This window comes from Mytilus trossulus, chromosome 11 (genome assembly GCF_036588685.1).
Source record: "Mytilus trossulus isolate FHL-02 chromosome 11, PNRI_Mtr1.1.1.hap1, whole genome shotgun sequence".
Lineage (NCBI taxonomy): Eukaryota > Metazoa > Mollusca > Bivalvia > Mytilida > Mytilidae > Mytilus > Mytilus trossulus.
In genome coordinates this window covers 4,657,256-4,672,467 of record NC_086383.1, presented here as the reverse complement: position 1 = coordinate 4,672,467, position 15,212 = coordinate 4,657,256, and positions in this window count along the sequence as shown.

Here is a 15,212-nt window from a genome sequence, read left to right as displayed (position 1 = left end):
AAATTTTCAGATGAATCGGACAATCCGTTGTTAGGTTGCTGCCCCTGAATTGGTAATTTTAAGGAAATATTGCTGTTTTTGGTTATTATCTTGAATATTATTATAGATAGAGCTAAACTGTAAACAGCAATAATGTTCAGCAAAGTAAGATTTACAAATAAGTCAACATGACCGAAATGGTCAGTTGATCCCTTTAGGAGTGATTGCCCTTTATAGTCAATTTTTAACCATTTTTCGTAAATCTTAGAAATCTTTTACAAAAATCTTCATCTCTGATACTACGGGGCCAAATTAAACCAAACTTGGCCACAAACCTCATTTGGGTATCTAGTTTAAACAAGAGGCTCTCAAGAGCCTGAATCGCTCACCTTAATTTTTTTGGTTAAATCTCTCATCAATGATTATTTTGGCTTTTTTATTTAAATGTTCTTTGAATCGTCCTATTTTCTTCAAAAGCAAAAAAAAAATCATTTTCTCCTATGTTCTATTTTAGCCATAGGAGCTATGTTTCTGACATACAAGGAAATGAAATATAAAATTTATACTAGATAATCTGAAACTCATTTAGCCTAAGTTTGGCTGAAATTGATACAGCAGTTTCAAAGGAGAAGATTTTTTTTAAAGCAAGTCAACATGATGAACAAATTGTGAAAAACGTCTTTAAAGGACAATAACTCCTTAAGGGGTCAATTGACTATTTTGGTCAAATTGACTTATTTGTAGATCTTACTTTGCTTAACATTTTTGCTATTAACAGTTTATCTGTATCTATAATAATATTCAAGATAATAACCAAAAACTGCAAAATTTCTTTAAAATCATCAATTCAGGGGCATTATTTTGGCACAACTTTTTGGAATTTTGGATCCTCAATGCTCTTCAACTTTGTATTTATTTGGCTTTTTAACTATTTCGATCTGAGCGTCACTGATGAGTCTTATGTAGACGAAACGCGCGTCTGGCGTATAAAATTATAATCCTGGTACTTTTGATAACTAATTATACCTGAAAAACCAGTTACCCAATTCGGCTGAAAATTTCAGGACAGGTAGACCTTGACCTAATAAATACTTTAACTTCTTGTCTTATTTGCTCTAAATGCTGGAGTTTTTGAAATATAAGCCAAAAACTGCATTTTACCCTATGTTCTATTTTAAGTAACTGCGGCCATGTTTTTTGACGGATCAAAAATCGAAGCACAAACTTTGTGCAGGATAATCTAAGAAACAATCATGCTAAGTTTCATCCAAATCCATTCAGTAGTTTCAGAGGAGAAGATTTTTTAAAGTTAGCAAATATGATGAACAAATTGTGAAAAATTGTCATTAAAGGACAATAACCCCTTAAGGGGTCAATTGACAATTTTGGTCATATTAACTTATTTGTAGATCTTTTTTTGCTGATAATTTTTGCTGTTTACAGTTTATCTTTATCTATAATAATATTCAAGATAATGACCAAAAACTTCAAAATTTCCTTAAAATAACCAATTAAGTGGCAGCAACCCAACAATGGTTTGTTTGATTCATCTGAAAATTTCAGGGCTGATAGATATTGACCTAATAAACAATTTACGTTATCTCAGATTTGCTCTAAATGCTTTCGTTTTTGAGATATAAGCCAAAAACTGCATTTGACCCCTATGTTCTATTTTAAAAAACTGCGGCCATGTTTTTTGACGGATCAAAAATCGAAGCACAAACTTTGTGCAGGATAATCTTAGGAACAATCATGCTAAGTTTCATTCAAATCCATTCAGTAGTTTCAGAGGAGAACATGTTTGAAAAATTGTTAACGACGACAGACGACGACGACGACGACGACGACGGACGCCAAGTGATGAGAAAAACTCACCTGGCCTTTTAGGCCAGGTGAGCTAAAAATGTGTGGCGTGACCCGGTCAACCAACCAAGATGGCCGCCACGGTTAAAAATAGAACATAGGGGTAAAATTCAGTTTTTGGCTTATAACTCAAAAACCAAAGCATTTAAAGCAAATCTGACATGGGGTAAAATTATTTATCAGGTCAAAATCTATCTGCCCTGAAATTTTCAGATGAATCGGACAACCAGTTGTTGGGAGCTGCCCCTGAACTGTTAATTTTAAGGAATAAACTGTAAAAAACAATACATGTTGGCAAAGTAAGATCTACAAATAGGTCAACATGACCAAAATTGTCAGTTGACCCCTTTAGGATTTATTGCCCTATATAGTCATGTTTTAACCATTTTTTCGTAAATCTTTTACAAAAATCTTCTCCTGAAACTACTGGGCCAAGTAAATTATAGATAGAGATAATTGTAAGCAGCTAGAATGCTCAGTAAATTAAGATGTACAAACACATCACTATCACCAAAACACAATTTTGTCATGAATCCATCTGCGTCCTTTGTTTAATATTCACATAGACCAAGGTGAGCGACACAGGCTCTTTAGAGCCTCTATTTTTAGCTCACCTGGCCCGAAGGGCCAAGTGAGCTTTTCCCATCACTTTGCGTCCGTCGTCCGTCGTCCGTCGTCCGTCGTCCGTCGTCGTTGTTAACTTTTACAAAAATCTTCTCCTCTGAAACTACTGGGCCAAATTGAACCAAACTTGTCCACAATCATCATTGGGGTATCTAGTTTAAAAAATGTGTGGTCTGACCCGGTCAACCAACCAAGATGGCCGCCACGGCTAAAAATAGAACATACGGGTAAAATGCAGTTTTTGGCTTATAACTCAAAAACCAAAGCATTTAGAGGAAATCTGACATGGGGTAAAAATGTTTATCAGGTCAAGATCTATCTGCCCTGAAATTTTCAGATGAATCGGTCAACCCGTTATTGGGTTGCTGCCCCTGAATTGGTAATTTTGTGGAAATTTTGCAGTTTTTGGTTATTATCTTGAATATTATTATAGATAGAGATAAAATGTAAACAGCAATAATGTTAAGTAAAGTAGGATTTACAAATAAGTCAACATGACCGAAATGGTCAGTTGACCCGTTTAGGAGTTATTGCCCTTTATAGTCAATTTTTAACCATTTTTCGTAAATCTTAGTTATCTTTTACAAAAATCTTCTCCTCTGAAACTACTGGGCCAAATTGAACCAAACTTGGCCACAATCATCATTGGGGTATCTAGTTTAAAAAATGTGTGGCGTGACCTGGTCAACCAACCAAGATGGCCGCCACGGCTAAAAATAGAACATAGGGGTAAAATGCAGTTTTTGGCTTATAACTCAAAAACCAAAGCATTTAGAGGAAATCTGACTGAGTAAAAATGTTTCTCAGGTCAAGATCTATCTGCCCTGAAATTTTCAGATGAATCGGTCAACCCGTTGTTGGGTTGCTGCCCCTGAATTGGTAATTTTGTGGAAATTTTGCAGTTTTTGGTTATTATCTTGAATATTATTATAGATAGAGATAAAATGTAAACAGCAATAATGTTTAGTAAAGTAGGATTTACAAATAAGTCAACATGACCGAAATGGTCAGTTGACCCGTTTAGGAGTTATTGCCCTTTATAGTCAATTTTTAACCATTTTTCGTAAATCTTAGTTATCTTTTACAAAAATCTTCTCCTCTGAAACTACTGGGCCAAATTAAACCAAACTTGGCCACAATCATCATTGGGGTATCTAGTTTAAAAAATGTGTGGCGTGACCTGGTCAACCAACCAAGATGGCCGCCACGGCTAAAAATAGAACATAGGGGTAAAATGCAGTTTTTGGCTTATAACTCAAAAACCAAAGCATTTAGAGGAAATCTGACTGAGTAAAAATGTTTCTCAGGTCAAGATCTATCTGCCCTGAAATTTTCAGATGAATCGGTCAACCCGTTGTTGGGTTGCTGCCCCTGAATTGGTAATTTTGTGGAAATTTTGCAGTTTTTGGTTATTATCTTGAATATTATTATAGATAGAGATAAAATGTAAACAGCAATAATGTTTAGTAAAGTAGGATTTACAAATAAGTCAACATGACCGAAATGGTCAGTTGACCCGTTTAGGAGTTATTGCCCTTTATAGTCAATTTTTAACCATTTTTCGTAAATCTTAGTTATCTTTTACAAAAATCTTCTCCTCTGAAACTACTGGGCCAAATTAAACCAAACTTGGCCACAATCATCATTGGGGTATCTAGTTTAAAAAATGTGTGGCGTGACCTGGTCAACCAACCAAGATGGCCGCCACGGCTAAAAATAGAACATAGGGGTAAACTGCAGTTTTTGGCTTATAACTCAAAAACCAAAGCATTTAGAGGAAATCTGACATGGGGTAAAAATGTTTATCAGATCAAGATCTATCTGCCCTGAAATTTTCAGATGAATCGGTCAACCTGTTGTTGGGTTGCTGCCCCTGAATCGGTAATTTTAAGGAAATTTTGCTGTTTTTGGTTATTATCTTAAATTTTATTATAGATAGAGATAAACTGTAAACAGCAATTATGTTCAGCAAAGTAAGATTTACAAATAAGTCAACATGACCGAAATTGTCAATTGAACCCCTAAGGAGTTATTGTCCTTTATAGTCAATTTTTAACAATTTTCATAAAATTTGTATTATTTATTAACATTTTCCACTGTAACTACTGGGCCAAGTTCATTATAGATAGAGATAAATGTAAGCAGCAAGACTGGTAAAGTAAGATTTACAAACACATCACCATCACCAAAACACAATTTTGTCATGAATCCATCTGCTGCCTTTGTTTAATATTCACATAGACCAAGGTGAGCGACACAGGCTCTTTGGAGCCTCTAGTTTTATATAGATCGAACTGTTGTTTTTTTTGTCGAGCCTGTGCCTTGTGTCGCAGAATGCTCAACACTGGGATAGTGATCCGGCGGTGACAGCGGCGGCTACGGTGGCTGTGTTGGGCAAATTCTTAAAAGCTTCATATGTTAGAAAATGGAAGACTTGGCTGCTTCATACTTTGTTTATAGATGCCTCATGTTACAAAGTTTCCGTCTGTCAAATGTCTATTGTCATTGACCTCATTTGAATGGCTCAGTGACTATATGTTTGTAATGTTAATTTCTCTCTTATTTTGAGTAATAAGATAACTATATATGATATACAAACAATTTTCACTTGACCTTGATCTCATATTTCATGGATCAGTAAACAAGGTTAAGTTTTGGTGGTCAAGTCTATATTTCAGATACTTTAAGCAATAGGTCTTGAATATTTGGTGTATGGAAGGATAATTAGGTGTACATGTCTAGCTGGCAGGTGTCATTTGGCCTTGACCACATTTTGATGGTTCAGTGATTATAGTTCAGTTTTTGTGTTTGGTCTGTTTTTCCTATACTTTATGCAATAGTTCTACTACATTTGGTATATGGACTGATTATAAAGTGTACATGTCTAGCTGTCAGGTGTCATCTGAACTTGACCTCATTTTCATGGTTCAGTGGTCAAAGTTAAGATTTTGATTTTTGGTGTTTTATTCTAATACTATATGCAATGGGGCAACTGTTATATTTTGTATATCGGAATATTTTATGATGTACCTGTTAGTCTTGGAGGTTTTATTTGACCTTGACCTCATTTTCACAGTCTTTTGATTAGTGTTTAGTTTTTGTGTCTTGGTCGTTTTCCTTAAACTATAAGCAATAGGTCAACTGTATTATTTAATTGGTACGAATATTTTATGATGTAACTGTCTGCTCGGCATGGTTCATCTGACCGTGACCTAATGTTCATGGTTCATTTGTCAATGTTTAAATTTCTTGGTTAAGTTTGTTTCCTAGAATCTATTAGCAATAAGTCTGCAATTTTTAGTGTATTGAATGAGTGTAAGGTGTTCATGTATTTCTCGTTTGGTTTATATGACCTTGAACTCATTTTCTTGGATCATGTTAAGTTTATGTGATAGTCGTAGTAAAACTTTATATTTAAGACTATCAACATAATATGAATCATAAATCAAGAAGGCGAGACATTCTGCGTGTTCACTCTTGTTTTTCTGTTTTAATGGTTTTACACTGTCTCGTCATTTTGGGGCCCTTAAAAGCTTGCTGTTCGGTGTGAGCCAAGTCTCTGTGTTAAAGACCGAACTTTAACCTATCATGGTTTACTTTAACAAATTGTGACTTAGATGTAGAGTTCTCTTATTTAAACCCACATCACATCTTCTTAAAAATTTTTGAGGGGTCTTCAATAACTATTGTAAGACTACAATTGGATGACCTGTTTTTAATTTAACTACTGTACAAAATTGAACTAATTGGCGGCACTCATTATTATCAATTTTAGGACATCCAATACTGTTTATTATGATTTTGACCTTATTTTACATGATTTCCAAAACCATAGTAGATAAAGGTGAGCAATACAGAGCCTCTATATTCCGGTGTAACTCAATTCAAAGTACATATGTACAAGTTTACCAGTAAGGTGAGAAATATGGAGATATGCCATTCAGATACGTGTTACCTGAACATACATGTAGACATACTTCTATAATACTGTTACAAACATTTATGATGATTTCTACGTGTGTGAAAAACAAACATGTTATCTATTCTTTTTTCTACAATGTTGACAGCTAGCAAGACACAGTACCTATTATAAAAACAACAAAATATCCTATTATTGTTTTCAAACATTTAGAAAAATAATAAATACTTACAAATATTGTTCTTAGTAAAGAAACACCATGTGCAGACTGGGTATTTTCTTGATTGTTTTTATATCTGATGTTTTGATTATGAAGGCTAGGGTCTGTTTTCAAAGTTTTGTAAAATGTTAGGTTTTCTGAGTTTTACAAAGGCTTCAAAACAAGACAGAATATTGGTATTTCGTATATTTTCCCTTTGATTTTACTGCCTAATTTTTTCGAGTATCATCGGACTGGCTGTATCACTGAAAATATTAGGCAATACATTGTGTGACGTCATAATTACCAAAAACAGAATAATAGGTAGTTTCGTTTTTGATACTGACAATATCATGTTGAATATCTCAACTCGCCCTAACGCGCTCGTCTAGGTATTCCACACGATATAGTCAGTATAGAAAACGAAACTACCTATTATTCTATATATATTTCTTTATTTATAAAACTGCCAGTTGATGAGCAGAATTTTTGGCAGCATTCTTTTTTAATAACCTCTAGGGGCAATAAACTGAAAGAAATTTATAAACCGTTATTTTCTTTATTAACCTAGATGATGCATTTCGCTGAATTTCAACTTCTTTGAGTGGTTTGTATTTACATGTCTGGCAAATTACTTTAGGAAAAAACGATAATGAAATAAAATTTTATTAAGATTTTTTTTGATGCCCCGGCATATGATTGTGTTAAATCGAGTTTTGTAGCGTTTTCTGAGACAAAGTTATTATCGACAAGTTCAATTTATTGAACAATCACTGCGCACCCCTTCTGGAACAACTAATGTGACTCGCATGGTGATATAGGAGTCACACTTGTTGTCTGAGGCTATGTTTTGTTACGTTCTTATTAACATTAGTGTGAAACTGATTTTATCTAGTTTACTGATTGTTTCCTTTAACATTGGTACTCTCTAAATCAAGTCTGATACATATCAAATGTTCCCTTCACCTACGGAATTTAATGAGACTGTCATCAAAGGTTTAATCCACCATTTTGTTCATTTGCTAATGCCTGTACCAAGTGAGGAATATGACAGTTGTTTTTCATTCGTTCGATCTGTTTTGTCATTTGATTTTGCCAGGTGATTATGGACTTTCCGATTCGATTTTCCTCTGAGCTCAGTATTTTTGTGTTTTTACTTTCTACGGAATCAACGAAAAATGATACCCAGCGAGTAATGATGCCATACATTGAAACAATGCTCAAGGAGAACAATACTCAAGGAGTTGCATTTGATGTTAACAAGACAAACTTCAGTACGTTTGTTTCACACATTCTTATGTGTATGAAAAACAAACATGTTATCTACTAATATTATTTTATAATAACAGTGAGCAAATCTAAGTTCATATTGCTTTTAAAGTTTCCCAAAACAGATTGTGTCGATAGTATCATCATTGTTTTCAAACATTATAGGAACATTATAATTTTTAACAAATATTTTTTTAAGTAAAGAAAGCTCTTTCCAGGGCTGTTGTCATGTTTGTTTGTGGTCATTGATATTGTTTTACTGTGAAATAGGGTCGGTTTGTGGACAGTTTGAATTTTGTAAGGCCTCAAAACAAAACACAGTACATGTTCAAAACATATTATTTCTCATATGGTCATGTCTCCAAATCTCTGTATTCGCCGACTGATTTGTCGAATCTTTAGCACTGAAACACTTGTTTTAATAATTTCGTTGACCAACTAAATTTATGCGGGTTCATAAATCATTAATTTTTATCCTATATTGTATTTCTACATGTCTTGAGAGGTCACTACGGGGGAAAAGAATGTAATTTTCTTTAGATTTTGTCTAGGTATTTGATTCTGGTGAGTCAAGTTTTGTGATGTAAAATAAGTGTTTCAAATTGTTAACGTGGAGGGTTTAATATAAAAATGGGGATAGAACTATTGCATATTGATTCATCTATGCAGTCGTGAAACCCTTCTGTTCAAAGAGAGACGAAAGATAGAAGAGGGACAGTCAAACTCAAAAATCGAAAATAAACTGACAACACCATGGCTAAAAATTAAAAAGACAAGCAGACAAACAATAGTACACCTGACAGAGCATAGAAAACTAAAGAATAAGCAACATGAACCTCAACAAAAACAAAAGGTGACATCAGGTGCTCCGGAAGGGTAAGCAGAACCTGCTCCACATGTGTTACCAGTCGTGTTGGTTATGTGATAACATCCTGTAAACAGTCTAATTCAGAAGGTCACATTCATTTAACCTTGGAGGGTTTAGATAAGTCTACATACAAAACTAAACCACCGTTTCCTAACGATTGCATATCCGTTTATTGCAAAAAAAAGCAGCTTCAACTTTCTGATGATATTTTCTTGATCATTACAAATAACGTAATATTTAATCGCGCCAACATCATACTGAACCGACAAGATTTTTATCAAAAAAGGTGCCACATGACAAAACACAAGCTTATGGTTTGATGAACCGATATTTAAGCCTAGCTTTGAATAATAGCATTCACACAAAATAATGTACTTTGATGATATGTACAAATCAAGCCATTATAATTGACCAGTTAAGCAAAAGCTTCAAGATTGATTTGGTGGGGTTTAAATAATATTATCAGTGGCATTTGTAAAGAAAAAGTGCGACATGACATCAGCAATTCAAGATCCTATAAATCCATAACATGTCATTGTAATCAAACGATGTCACTGTTCCCAGTTCCCAAATCAAATAGCCGCTTTTTTTGGAAAAAAATAATATAAGGTGGTTTTTATCGATGATGCGGACTCCAATTTAAAGGATGGGATGAACTTAACTATTCTAATCACCGTAACTTCGTATAAAGTAAAATGTTTAGTTAATGTGAAATTAATTTTAGTAATACCATAAATAGTCATAGATTTTACAAATTTTTTCAAACTTTGAAATAATGCTGTGTTATTGTCATCAAATATCAATGACAATCTTATTCAAAGTGACTTCCTTCCCCTAAACTATACTTTTCCATTGTTAAAGACATTTTGAATTTAAAATGAAAATAGGTAACTCTTGTCATTTTCTATACACGAAAATAAACAGATGCCTTGTAGTAAACGAATATTAAACTACCGAATTAGACTATTTACCGGAATTGTTATCACATAAGCAACACGACGGGTGCCGCATGTGGAGCAGGATCTGCTTACCCTTCCGGAGCACCTGATATCACCCCTATTTTTTGTTGGGGTTCGTGTTGTTTATTCTTTAGTTTTCTATGTTGTGTCATGTGTACTATTGTTTTTCTGTTTGTCTTTTTCATTTTTAGCCATGGCGTTGTCAGTTTGTTTAAGATTTATGAGTTTGACTGTCCCTTTGGTATCTTTCGTCTCTCTTTTAAAAAGAACGACACAATGCCGAGGAGCAATGTAAGTAGCTTAACATGGATAGCAACTTTCCTGTAAAATCAGACAGCACCTCATACGTCACAATTATTTATTATATAGAAAAAAAGCCTTATGTCCAAAGTGGCTACGATTTTATTTAAAAGATGACAAATCTTATAAAACCGTTATGTAGTTGCTTTATTTATATACCCGACAAGGCACTTGTTTTTCGACTGACATTTAAGTTCTTTGAAAGTAACACATTTATTCAGAAAGATCTAGTTTTCATTCTACTATGACGATACATTACACCGACAAGCCCAGTATGACAATTATATATGAAGAGATATTAACACCTTTCTTTCATTAATGACAACAACCTTTAACAAGCACCTGCAAACAAATCATCTGGTGTTTGACGTGCGTAAACAAGATTTCATCAATTGAAAATATTCATAATGTCAATGAAGTTGGGACATTACTAGTTGTTTCTATCTATATGGTGTACACACATGTTTTGCAAACCCATCCACATGATCCTACAGGTATTCGTATCACCTGCTTGCGAAACTCATCATAAATGCATAACAACAATTTTCACGATTTGCGCTTGTTTCACCCTCACCAATTAACGTTTACTAGTTTGAATTGAAACAGTTTAAAGTGTTTAATCTCTAAATTCAATAGGCTATACACAAGACAAACACAGATATAGGATTAGTTACTCGCAGTAATATTTAATTTTCGCTTGCGATACAATATTTTATTTTACTGTATTGAACATATTTACAAGACAAACACAGATATAGGATTAGTTACTCGCAGTAATATTTAATTTTCGCTTGCGATACAATATTTTATTTTACTGTATTGAACATATTTCTTCGATTGAAACAATACATAAATACATGACATATAACATTGTTCCTCTTTCGCATCGTTTCTTTTTCCTCGGCTAATACCTCCAAGGCCTGTACGTACAATACACATAGCAGCAACTGCACATATACCTATGCGACCTACTTGAATTCGACGTAACAGCGAGCACCTTCGATACTAATACATTTAAATGCCAAACTTTATATAGTACCATTAAACCCCACCCATAAAAACCACCAAAACTTTCCTCGTACCTCCTGCACCTAACATCAAATTTATAAATAGCACATACTGTTACAAAACCAGTATCCGAACTAGTTATACTAAATCCCATCTATAAATAATAACTACAAATAGCAAACGGGAAAAACCATATTTCAAACGAAATAAAATACATTTTAACGTTGTGTTCCTTTTGTGTCGTTTGTTTCCTCTTATATTTGAGTGTGAATTCAAATTATTTTATATTTGATTGTGAATTCAAATTATTATAAGACGTGTCACGGTACTTTTCTTTCCCAAATTCATGTGTTTAGTTTTGATGTTATATTTGCTATTCGCATCTTTGTGTCTATAGTATAAAGCCATCTACTTTATAACGGACGTAGTAGATGGATCTTAACACCAGATAATTCCATATAATATTTCTTAAACTCCTGTATAGTGTTGCTTTATGAGAATGTTGTGTTCGATTTAAGGTCAAAGGCCACTAATACCTTTCTAGATTGCTTTTCCAAACTAGATCTGTGTAATTGGCATATGTCACAACTTCCTTTTATCTTTGATAAATGATCAGAGGTTATCTAACCACAAAATTATCACAACATTGTGCTTACTTAAAACTTTTAATTAATCATACCTCATTCAATGTTTACAAAAAATATTCTAATTAATAGGTTCTTGAAATAGATCTTTTATATTTCATCAGAATGGAAAATGGAAACCGCAGTACACAAAAAATAACATGGAATGAAAATAGACAGAACAGGGATACGCCTACAAAGCTGACAGTGATCTCAGATGTAAATATATCCTGCTCCATATGTCATGTCTATGGCACCTGTCATGTTTTTGTGCAGGTAAAACCCCTGTGATAAGTCTAATTTGGTAGGACATATTCAGGGGAACAGGAATTGATATGACAATTAATACTTATCCGTCGTCATCTGACAAACAGATATTTTATAAAGATTTCTAATCTTGCGATGTAGATCGTAAAATGTATGATGTGATGACTTCAACTTGGTCCCTTTGAACTCTGGGTTGAGAGCCTTTCTATTGGGCATGAGCACTCTATCGACGAAATAATGATATTAACTACTAGCCCTGGAATAGCATATCAACCTGGAAATATATATTCTGTATGCAGGCGTTAAAATAAGATATGTAGATATAAGAAGATACGGTATAAGTGCAAATGATACAAATTTCAACCGAAGTCACAATTTGTAAAGGTAAACCATTATAGGTAAACATACGGTCTTCAACACTGAGCTTTGGCTGTTACTGAACCACAATCTATTGAGGGCCCTAAAATGACCAGTATAAAACCTTTTAAACAAAAACAAAAAACGATCTCAATCCTGAAAAAACCAAAAACGTAAAGAATTTTTTTTTTTTATGAACCACATAAATATAGATATATATTCCTATTTTACTAAAACATGTACCTGTGTACAGTTGTGAAATAGCTTTGCTGGATGATAAATTTATTTACATTGTACCTGAAGAGCTCAACCGTTTGTCTTACATCTGTACATTAGTTGTCAGTGTCTTATATGTGTTAATGAGTGCAACTTTGATACACATAACCTTTTTAAAACGTCAAAGAAATAAGTAACTTTACCACAATGCGTCAGAGTAGTTGCTAACACGTTTTGCAAACACATCCACTTGTAATTGAACTGAAGGGGGCTCGCGTTTTTTTTTAAATATAGCATTTCGCTATTTATTTTCTATAAATACCCTTTATCCTTATAGTTAATATCAAAGATATAAGAAAAATATGGGTTCACCGTTCATTTAAGCTCACAATCTGCCTTCGAAAGCATCTTTGTTAAGGTACTTATTTTCTGTTGACTTAAAAAAAAAGAAGAGTAATACGGAAATAAAAAAAACCTTGAAATTCAGATATCGCTTAAATTTCAGAATAGTTTAGTTCAAGTAAAGCTTATTTGAAAGAAATAATACAAAATATAGATAACCGATGAGTTAAAATGATATTTCAATTTTAATGCAAAACTTATATCATATTCAAAATCATCTAGGCCAAAAACGAATTGTTTTTAGTTGATTTTTGTACCATATCATACAGTAACAACTAGTAGTGTAATAAATACAATAAAATTTATATCCTCGAGCCGCTTTAAGTCTGAAACAGTAATTTTAATTGCAGCATCGTCTCAAATGTCTAAAAATAAATAAGACGTGGTCATTTTATAAGTAAAATTGAGAATGGAAATGGGGAATGTGTCAAAGAGACAACTACCCGACCAAATAAAAAAAACAACAGCAGAAGGTCACCAACAGGTCTTCAATGTAGCGAGAAATTCCCGCACCCGAAGGCGTCCTTCAGCTGGCCCCTAAACAAATATATACTAGTTCAGTGATAATGAACGCCATACTAATTTCCAAATTGTACACAAGAAACTAAACTTAAAATAATACAAGACTAACAAAGGCCAGAGGCTCATGACTTGGGACAGGCGCAAAAATGCAAGTGTATTTATGTATTATTATTCTCGTATTCCCTTTGGAAATTGTAAGGATACAGAAGACATATTTTAGTTATGTTTGTTTTTCGTGTTCGCATGCTCTAATGGTTACTTTAGAGTACCTTACATCTCTGTTGTCATGTTTGTGTAAGCAACAAGACAAATATTTGCAATACATTTTTTTTTGCACCGTTGAGTTGTCAATTATTGCATGTAACACATTCACTGTGTGATGCAGCCAACCTGTTTATTAGATCTCTATAACATGGAACACGTATACAGAAGTTAGTCATCGTCTTATTTGCGTCATCTTTGAATTTTTATGCAATTAAAATAAAATAAAACTTTTCCGAACGTCAAAGAAATCAGCAACAATAGTATTTTGCTCTAGATCGTAATTAATAACACGTTTTGCAAACACATCCGAAAGAACAAACATTTCTTCATATTTTTTCTAAAGTTTACTGTCCTTGGACACTCAGCATGACACCAAAAAACTGTAGATATTATTAATGTTTTGATAATGTCAGCATATTATGGAACATTTACATTTTAGAAGATCTCCGACTTACCCAAAAGACGAACCATGTGCACGATACTTTTCATTACTTTAAATCAAACCACAGAAGCAAGCGAGTTCAGCTTTTTCAAAAGAAGCTATGGTTATTTGTTTATATTTCAAACGCATTTTCCACCTAGGCAAATGATTCAGATGAATAAATATTATTTTAAATTCAGATTGGATATTGCCCATGTTATTCTATCGTTCTCATATTCAGATTTGATATTGCCCTTTTTATTCTGTCTTTCTCATATTCTGATTTGATATTGTCCTTGTTATTCTGTCTTTCTCATATTCAAATTGATATTGCCCTTGTTATTCTGTCTTTCTAATATTTAGATTTGATATTGCCCTTGTTATTCTATCTTTCTTATATTCAGATTTGATATTGCCCTTGTCATTCTGTCTTTCTCATATTTAGATTTAAAATTGCCCTTGTTATTCTATCTTTCTCATATTTAGATTTGATATTGCCCTTGTCATTCTGTCTTTCTCATATTTAGATTTAAAATTGCCCTTGTTATTCTATCTTTCTCATATTCAGATTTGATATTGCCCTTGTCATTCTGTCTTTCTCATATATAGATTTAAAATTGCCCTTGTTATTCTATCTTTCTCATATTTAGATTTGATATTGCCCTTGTCATTCTGTCTTTCTCATATTCCGATTTGATATTGCCCTTGTCATTCTATCTTTCTCATATTTCGATTTGATATTGCTCAATCGGCATGTTATTCTATCTTTCTCATATTCCGATTTGATGCCCATGCTATTCTGTCTTTCTCATATTCACATTTGATATTGCCCTCGTTATTCTGTCTATCAACACAGGAATAACAACAAAAACACACGCTCTTTCATACTATGATACATGAATATTGGTCAATCAACAGATTCTTGACGACCAATCTTTAATTCTACACATTTGCTAACTGCTTCTCTGCATGTTTGTTATATCGTCTTTAATAGGCGAGTGAAATTTTTCGAAAAGCCTCTTATTTAATTAGTGTAATGCACCCACAAAACACATTGATTATACTATTTTAACATTGGTTAATAGATTATACATATTTAAAAAAAAAGAAAAGCAATAATGTGTGATCCCATATCGTATGTGACAGCTCAGT